The sequence below is a fragment of the Myotis davidii genome, unplaced genomic scaffold, assembly GCF_000327345.1.
Source record: "Myotis davidii unplaced genomic scaffold, ASM32734v1 scaffold809, whole genome shotgun sequence".
NCBI lineage: Eukaryota > Metazoa > Chordata > Mammalia > Chiroptera > Vespertilionidae > Myotis > Myotis davidii.
Genome location: NW_006300017.1, coordinates 891,358 through 900,674, shown reverse-complemented (window position 1 = coordinate 900,674; position 9,317 = coordinate 891,358). Strand labels below are relative to the sequence as shown.

The window sequence follows — 9,317 nt, the reverse complement described above, 5'->3', positions numbered from 1 at the left end:
ATCAGTTTGGCTCAGTGGATAGAGCATCGGCCTGCGGACTGAAGGGTCCCGGGTTTGATTCTAGTCAAGGGCATGTACCTGGGTTGCGGCCACATCCCTAGTGAGGGGTGTGCAGGAGGCAGCTGGTTGATGTTTCTCTCTCATCGATGTTTCTAACTCTCTACCGCTCTCCCTTCCTCTCTGTAAAAAAAATCAATAAAATATATAGAAAAAAAAATTAATATATTATCCAAAACAAAGGTCAACATTAGCCAGTGCTAAGCCAGTGAAGATCAGACTGGCTTAGAGGATGAACATGATATTCCTAACCTTTGACCCAGGAACCAATTCATCTCGGCTGGTCCCATTTACTTAGTTCCTTCCTTTGGGGCTGTCTCACACACGTTTGCATACGACCTCAGTTTTTCCTGCCAACAGCCACATGGTAGATACTATGATTCCCACGTCACAGAGGAGAATACTGAGGACCAGAATGGTTAAATAAACTGCCCAAAAGCATGGAGTTAACAAGTGGCAAGAGTCAAGATTCCACACCGGTATGACTTGGGAGTCCGTGACTTAACCACTGCACCAGCCTCCCCCCAAATGCCTGTGTTCCACACCAGCTCTGCCTTTCGTACTTAGCATCCCTGGTACCCAAGTTCATAAAGGAAATACCGTTACGCAGCTTGTTTCCCACCTGACTCTTGTTAGGTGACAAGTGGCAGGGAAGAAAAATAAATCTTATAGATGATCAGAGCTGGAAGCTACGACCTTTGAGCTTAAAGGTCACCATCACATTTAATTGATGAAGAGAAATCTGAGCCCCGGAATGGAGATGACATGGGTTGCTCCAGGTCATGTATAAACCTGTAGCTGAGCTGGAGGTAAGAGTCGGACCTCATTGACTTTTAGGCCAATAATTTTCTCAGAACGTTACACTTCCTTCACTAATATGACAACCCAGTTTATGGTCCCAAAATAAATGCAGGAATCAGGATGGTGTTCTATCCGCCAACCAGGGCCTGTCACTTCTGCTACAAACTCAAAACCTCAGTGACCTAACGATGCACAAAGCTCATGCCAAGGGCATATCAGGCTGAGGCAAGACACTGGAGGTCACGTTTGTTTCTGTACCTGAAGAATGTAAGGTTTCCTTGGTATCGCATCTGCTTATTAGCATTTAAACCTAGTGACATAATATTCACGATTAAGAATGCCCATCCTCCTAAGGTTTCAGCTCTGTAGAAACGAGATAATACTGGTACATACTCCAGATGCAAAAGTTGCCTTTTTTATTCCATCCCTGACTGTTGCCTTTACGTTGTCTAATGGACTAGAACAAGGTTTTTCAGCTTTAGCATCATTGACTTTTTGGATTGAATAAATCCTTAGAGCAGCGGTTCTCAACCTTCCTAACGCCGCGACCCTTTAATACAGTTCCTCATGTTGTGGTGACCCCCAACCATAAAATTATTTTGGTTGCTACTTCATAACTGTAATTTTGCTACTGTTATGAATCATAATCTAAATATCTGATATGCAGGATGTATTTTCATTGTTACACACTGAACATAATTAAAACATAGTGATTAATCACAAAACAATATGTAATTATATATGTGTTTTCTGATGGTCTTTGGCGACCCCTGTGAAAGGGTCGTTCGACCCCCAAAGGGGTCGCAACCCACAGGTTGAGAACCGCTGGACTAGAACAAGGTTTTTCAGCTTTAACATCATTGACTTTTTGGATTAAATAACTCCTTAGAGGTATGGGTTATCACGTGAATTGTAGGATGATTAGCCTCCCCGGCTTCTACTCACTAGATGCCAGTAGCACCCCCCACCCCCACGGGTCTCTGTCAATCAAAACTATATTGATATATTTCCAAAGGGTCCATGGAGAGCAAAACTGACCTTCGCTGAAAACTGCTGGGCTAGAGGATCCCTGTTAAGTCACATGCATTCTACTTGCTTTCTGTTCCTGCCTCACTTTCCTTAGTTATCAAATACGAGGGTTGAATGACATCGATTCCAATTTACCTTCCCACTCTCAAATACCACGACCCCTCCCCCTCCCCTTTGCTGGGTCTGACTTGCTGGCCCTCAGCAGTGCTTCCTGGTGGGGCAAACTCACAGGCATGTCAGGAGTGGTGCCCAAGAGGTCGGTTTACCAGATACATTAAATGCAGAACACTTTTTTGGGAACTAAGAGTTGACTGGCGAACACAGAAGGGAAATTTCGTGAGCTCCAGAGACAAGTTAACCCAGGCAAGGGCAGGAACAGCAGCCAGGAGGTCAGGGGAAAGAGCAGGCAAGTCATAGGCTGGTCACACAACAGTCCGCCCAGGTGTGAGTCTTCATGAGGTCTCACGGCTGGCGAAGGCCAACAACAGTAAAAGCACCCAACATCCCGCCTACAGAGACATGCTTGCCAGAAGCACTTGGTGAAACATACCCTCCTCCCACCGGTGCGAGCGATAGGATAGGTTTCACTGTGTATTAAACAGATATTTTTGATCTATAGCTTGCAGAGTGCTCTCTTTGATAACATGGGAGATATGCAGGTTAATTAAACATGGTCTTTATCTCAAAAGGACTTACAGTCTAGCAAAGGCAATATACTTGTGTTCCATCCATAGAAGAGAGCAACGGTGGCCTGAGAAGGGCTGAGGGAGGCTTGTGTGTGTGTGTGTGGGGAGCTCCTTATGGAAGAGGGGGCACATGTGTGAAGTGCCCTCGATGCCTCACACTGATGTCTCCACTGTATCCCAGTGGGACGCTCCGATGCAGAACATTCTCACGCTGGCCAGCGGCTACCACGGCGTTCGTTTCATTATGAATTCTTAGACTAACAATCTGACGACAGCCCTCCACATGAATGTGTAGCCATGAAATGTGTTTAATTCAGTGTGCTTCATTCCATAACGTCATAATGTATGGTCACCTCGAAGAATAATAACTTTCTAAGGTTAAACCCTGGAAACAGAGTTGCTTAATAATTCGCAGAAAAATGTACCTCTTGGCTCACACTGAAAATATTCTTTTGACACTGACCGGCAAATATAGGGCAGCTTTTTCTCTGAAATTAAAAGAAAAAAAAAGTTTTTCTGGAGTCTTACTTCTTTGTGAATACACTTCTGTCTTGGTCGGAAATGTACCCTACGCTGCCATAAACAAGAATGATCTAGCTACTGGGCTTTTGTGCATCCTGAACCTTCCCTTTAACAGTCTTGATGAGCAAGCGGTGTGTGCTGCATACCAATAGCCACTCCACGCCTGAGAGAGAGGCAGGCAACCCGCCCCACACCATCTGTGGGCTCGGTGAGATTTGTGGCATGTCTCCCCAAGCCGAGGCAAGCCTCCCTCTGTCTCACATACGATGAGAATCAGAATAAAAAATAAATTAGGACAAGTAGGCAAACATTAAAATGAGTTGTTACCGAACATTTTGTGTAGATTCCAATCTCCAATGTCAAGAGAGCATCATTCTGCTATAACGGCATTTTTTTTTCCTTTCTTGAAAGCACTTCCTGGCAGTCGGTCATAAATAAGCAACTAGCGAAGGAAATGATAAGATGAAAATGGAAACCGAGTCACCAAGGATCTTTATTATCCTCTAGACAGAGCGCCGGTGACTAGGAAGAGGGAAGGGGAAGGATGACAATGAAGGAAAGTTCCCATATCGGACTGCTGTCTTGCCCATGTCACAGAAAGCCTGGCTCTGCGGGGCTGACAGGCTGTCTGTATGAATGCGTTAGGGCCAGAAATGTTTATTTGCAATGAGACGTCCCTTTTTGCAGCCTGTGTCAGGAGTTCCTGGAGCTCTGACAAAGACAGCGACAGCAACGGCTCCATAAATCAGTGGAGGGCATTTGGTCCGTTTGAAAAGCACCCTCTCCGGTTTGTCCAGGAATTTTTAAAGGGCTTTCTTCCTCCCTTTTATCAGAGAGCAGCAGCTTTCAGTGCACATGGATCCCCGCTAGGAGACATGCAAGCACAAGTCTTCAATCCTTGTGAGCGCTGGTTCCTGATTTACCTGTGGGCACCTTGGCATTGCTGTCGAAACAGAGAGCCGTTTGCATACTACTGGCATTCCAAAGTGGTCACAGTTCTGCCAGGGGGCAGGTGGGCAAGCTTCCTCCTGATGGAGAAAAGAAGGCTGGCCTGAAGCCAGTGAGTGTTCTCCATCTTATTTTTTTTTAAATATATTTTATTGATTTTTTTTTACACAGAGGAAGGGAGAGGGATAGAAAGTTAGAAACATCGATGAGAGAGAAACATCAGCCAGCTGCCTCCTGCACACTCCCTACTGGGGATGTGCCCGCAACCAAGGTACATGCCCTTGACCGGAATCAAACCCGGGACCCTTCAGTCCACAGGCCAACGCTCTATCCACTGAGCCAAACTGTTTAGGGTAAGTGTTCTCCATCTTGACCCAGGTACCATTCATCCAGAGGCTCTGGGCCTTGTCTCCCGTCATTTCCAAAGGAAGATGCCTAAGACTCACATATTACCAGGGAGCTGATTACCTACTGTATTTTCTCTTTGGGGCTATCCATGGAGAGCCCATCTCTTCCCCTAGTACCATGGGTGGTCTGTGGTCTCTTTCTTGGTGAGCGAGGTGAAGGGAGGCTTGCGGGCAAGAGAGGGCAAGGATAACAGATCTGGAAGGCACGGAGCGCTTCCGAAGCAGTGCCACGCATTTGTATTTATGTTTTTGTCGTGCATATTTACTTGATATTTTTGTCGCCTCCTTCCCCATCCCAGGCAGCTGACTTTGACATGTGCCCCATTGTCTGATTTCGGAGATGTCATTTGTGCTTACATTTGGCTTTGCGGGTTGCTATTTGAAGTCTCATTAGTTGCTTCCGCATCCTGGCTTTATCATCATCTTGTTTGCCATCTGGAGGGAGCACATTTCTGTAAGCACTGCAGCCCCATGCCCACGATTATGCCGCTCCCTACACTGCTGTGGGGGGTGGGGGTGGGGGTTCGTTACTTCTTTAGAAAACTAGGATGTGATGTGCATAAGAGCTTTCGCTCTGATGGGACCGTCTATGCCTTATGCTTTGAGGCTATTTCCAGTGGTCCTCATCCTTTCCTGCAGAAAGCCTGTCTTCTGGACCTGCATGGCATTCTACGGGCTGGGCCAGAGTTCTCTGGGTGGGTGCAAAGCTTGCTTCTAGAAACCAGATGAGCACACGTGGCAGTAATGCCCAACTGCACAATCCACAAACCGCTTTTTCTCCAGTGATCTCTTCTAGTCTAAAGTACATTGGTAAAAATCATTGTTATATTGGTTTAAGAGTGTGTGTGTGTGTGTGTGTGTGTGTGTGTGTGTGTGTGTGTAATGCTATTTAGCAATTAGAAATTGGAACAACTGTTAGAATGGAAAGGAAAAACTAAAAACATTAAAAATATTTCAGTAGGCCCTAACTAGTTTGGCTCAGCATTGGCCTGCAGGCTGAAGGGTCCCAGGTTCGATTCCAGTCAAGGGCATGTACCTTTGTTGCAGGCACATCCCCAGGAGGAGGTGTGCAGGAGGCAGCTGATCAATGTTTCTCTCCCATCAATGTTTCTAACTCTCTATCCCTGTCTTCCTCTCTGTAAAAAAATCAATAAAATATAATTAAAAAATAATAGTTCAGTAGGCCAGACCCACGGGGGAGCTAGATAAAATATTATGTTATTTAAAAATCCTACTTTTCCTATAAAACTATTTATTTTCTATTGATGGCCCAATATTCCAGTTGTCCTGGAAAAGAAACAAAACAACAGCAGAAAAACCTTCAAATCCTCTCTGGGTCTTCTTTTGGGTCTACAAAATCACATCTGTCATCAGGTCTTAATATTTTCATTCTGAATATGTCTTGGTGTTCATATGTTTTCCAATTTAGACCAGCTTCTGAATGTTGACGGCCATCTCTTAGTAGATCTCTTTACCTTTGGTTTCTGTTTACTTCAATCCATCTGCCTCCTGACAGTCAACGATATCTCTGACATGCATGTATCATCGACGATTATGTGTTTTCTTACACTTTTTACATTTCCTGCACTTGGAAATCCCTTCTGTATACTGTTCAATTTAATAAATCTTATTTACACTCCCAGACCGCTTCAATAAAGCCCTCAAAAACCACACGTAATCTGAATAAAACTCTTTCTGTGTTGAATGTTGTGCTTCTAGTCAGCACTACAGTTACATGATTTTTTATTATTATTTAAGATATGTATTTTCCCTATATTTTACTTCCAGGTATTTTTTAAATTATTATTTCACCAAGCAGCAAGTTGATTAACACGCATATAGTAGGTGGACATCAAACATTTGATTGTTTTTCCAGGAATACCTCTAAACCATGCTGTTTAAGCATATATAGAAGATTCTTAATGTGCCTAATAACCATAATTTGTTCAAAATTGTTTTTGGACAATTAATATTTGGCTTTATTGCATCTCAGGTTAGCTGGCATTGATGGTTGAATTCTGACTGAGAGTAACCTTTATAGAGAAATTATGCCTACAGTCCCTTATTTGATTTGGGCTTTTAATATATATATATATATTTTGCCTATAGCTTGGTTGTGAACTATGATCCATTTAATTAAAATCGACTTTTACATAAAAAGAATTCAACAATCTAAAGAAAAGTGAAATGCCACATTCTCCCACTCTCTCTCTTGAGCTCTGATTTCTTCTTGAAACATTTGATAAAGGCATTTATGGGTGCTTTTCACTAGAAATAAAATTTAGCACCCCCTGAGTCAGAATCAGTTCAGATCTTGGACATATTTTAATTTAAATGATTTTTTTTATCTTAGCAGAACTAGAAGTGCATGTTTGAATTACCATATGCATCTAGAGCAGTGGTTCTCAACCTTCCTAATGCCACGACCCTTTAATACAGTTCCTCATGTTGTGGTGATCCCCAACCATAAAATTGTTTTCGTTGCTACTTCATAACTGTAATTGTGCTACTGTAATGAATCGTCATGTAAATATATGATATGCAGGATGTATTTTCATTGTTACAAGTTTGAACATAATTAAAGCATAGTGATTAATCACAAAAACAATATGTAATTATATGCGTGTTTTCCGATGGTCTTTGGCGACCCCTGTGAAAGGGTCGTTCGACCCCCAAAGGGGTCGCAACCCACAGGTTGAGAACCGCTGATTTAGAGTGTATACTATCCAAAGCATAGAGACAGAATGCCAAACCACGACCAAATGGACAAGTGCCCAAGAAACTGAAAAGTGTTGCTAGAGGACTTGTTTTATGAAAATGTCCTATTGCCAGGATCCTGTAAGGTTAGGGTAAGTTTACATTAAGTATCAACGCATTTGGAGGCTTAAGTGAAACAGACTGTGAGCTCCTTGAGGTGTGTGGCTCTCAGGCTGCCCTGGCTCTGAGTCTCACAGAGGAAAAGGGAAGGAATGGAGGATGCTTTTCAGTACCGTGGACAGCTCCTGCGGCCTGTCTGCCATTGCAAAACCTTCATCCACACATTGCTAATTTCCCTTCTCTCTCCCTGAAGAGCATTGTGCCTTCTGGCAAGAGGCTGTGTGTTGCTTTCATCCGCAGGATCTCACCTGTGGACGTGGGAAGCTGTCCGATGGGCTCCTGGTTTTGGCCCCACTGGGCTGTGACCGATCCGGAGACAGAGCGGCACAAGTTGCTAATTGTCTCAGCCTGTAACTCTTGAATGGTGTAAACGATTCCAAGGGAAGGAAAAGAGCTATTATATCTCTCTTGGAAAAGAAAAACCTGCACTGCAAAAGGCTCATTAGCATCATTGGTGTTCCATTAACATCTAGCTAGACAAATACGCTGGAGGTGATTTTATAACAGGGGGAAGGAGAAACATTTTTTTAAAATAATCCTGGCCTAGGTAACATTTTCCAGTTACCTCGAGTGAACATTTGGACGGACACCAGCAACGGTGCTAACGTTAATGCCAGCCTGGTGCTGGAGTGTAGCCAGAGCCCTGGCTGTTTCGAAGGGCTGTAAGTAATAGAAAGCAAGGAGATTCATTGATTGCGACAAAATGTAATTCATTTGAACACAACAACACCTGAAACCTTGCAAAGGAACACTGTGTGATATAATACAAGCTTAAAAAATTATGTTCCATTGTATGGACGAAAGGGCTTTTCACCTGAATTTTTTTTTTTCTCTGTCACATTTTGGTTTATTTGAAACCACACCTCCCCACCTGGCTCTCCCTTTTTTGATCTCCACTCTAACAAAAGACTGCTGCAAATTTAGAAGTTGAGTGTAAAGTATTGTTAAAGCTATTAGACTTTTAGGTTTACTGGTATACAGAGGTCAAGTTTTTAGTTAGAGACACATCTTAGATTTTGTTCTTAACTCAACCTTGAAATATAGTGTGGATTTTGGTGACTCTGTTTTTCCTTAAATAAAAAGAGAACACTTGCCCTAACCGGTTTGGCTCAGTGGATAGAGTGTCGGCCTGCAGGCTGAAAGGTTCCAGGTTCTATTCTGGTCAAGGGCATGTACCTTGCTTGCGGGCACATCCCCTGTAGCGGGTGTGCAGGAGGCAGCTGATCGATATTTCTGACTATCTCTCTCACTTCCTCTCTGTAAGAAATCAATAAAACATATTAAAAAATAAAGTAATACTGTTGTTTAATATTAATTTTAGATATAGCAATGGTTTACATTGTAGCCTTGTTTTGTACCCAAGTATGAGTAGTTTATGACAACAATTAAGGCACCTTCCCAGGGACACATTCCCCAGTAACCACTGATCATTCTCTCTACTACTCCCCAGAGAGGAGATGTTGATTCTGTTGACTGCTTGATAAGGTACTTAGGGATTCAATCCACTTCTACAGCCCATGGGTGATGAACCTACCTCATTTAAGGAGATTCCATCTGTGCACACACACAGCCTTGAATAGTCAAAATCAAAGTTGACTTACCGTATTTGCCGGCGTATAAGACGATTTTTTGGCCCTGAAAAATATGCCTCCAAGTGGGGGGTCGTCTTATACGCCAGGTACACTTCAGATAGACTGCCCATAGTGCTTGCCCCGTGCCATAGTGGCCTCCCGATGCCCGCCCACTTCATTCCACATACCGTTCAGGCATCAGCAGCGCTGCTGGGTGTATGCTCGGCTGTTATGCGATTTTGCTGTTATGCGATTTTACCACACTTGCAAAATCGCACAACGCCCACCATACACCCAGTATGATAGCACAAAATCGCGAATCGCGATACCATACTGGGTGTATGGTTGGCTGTGTGCGATTTTGCGAGTGTGGTAAATTCGGGTTAACGTATATTTCTTTCCATATGACTTGAAGATCA

The 9,317-nt window shown here is 43.5% G+C and overlaps 1 long non-coding RNA gene across 1 annotated transcript in view; it reads right to left on the bottom strand.

Annotated features, from left to right (window-relative positions):
* The window catches only part of LOC107185037, a 478,211-nt gene that overhangs the window by 351,926 nt on the left and 116,968 nt on the right, over positions 1 to 9,317 (bottom strand). The window lies entirely within an intron of this gene.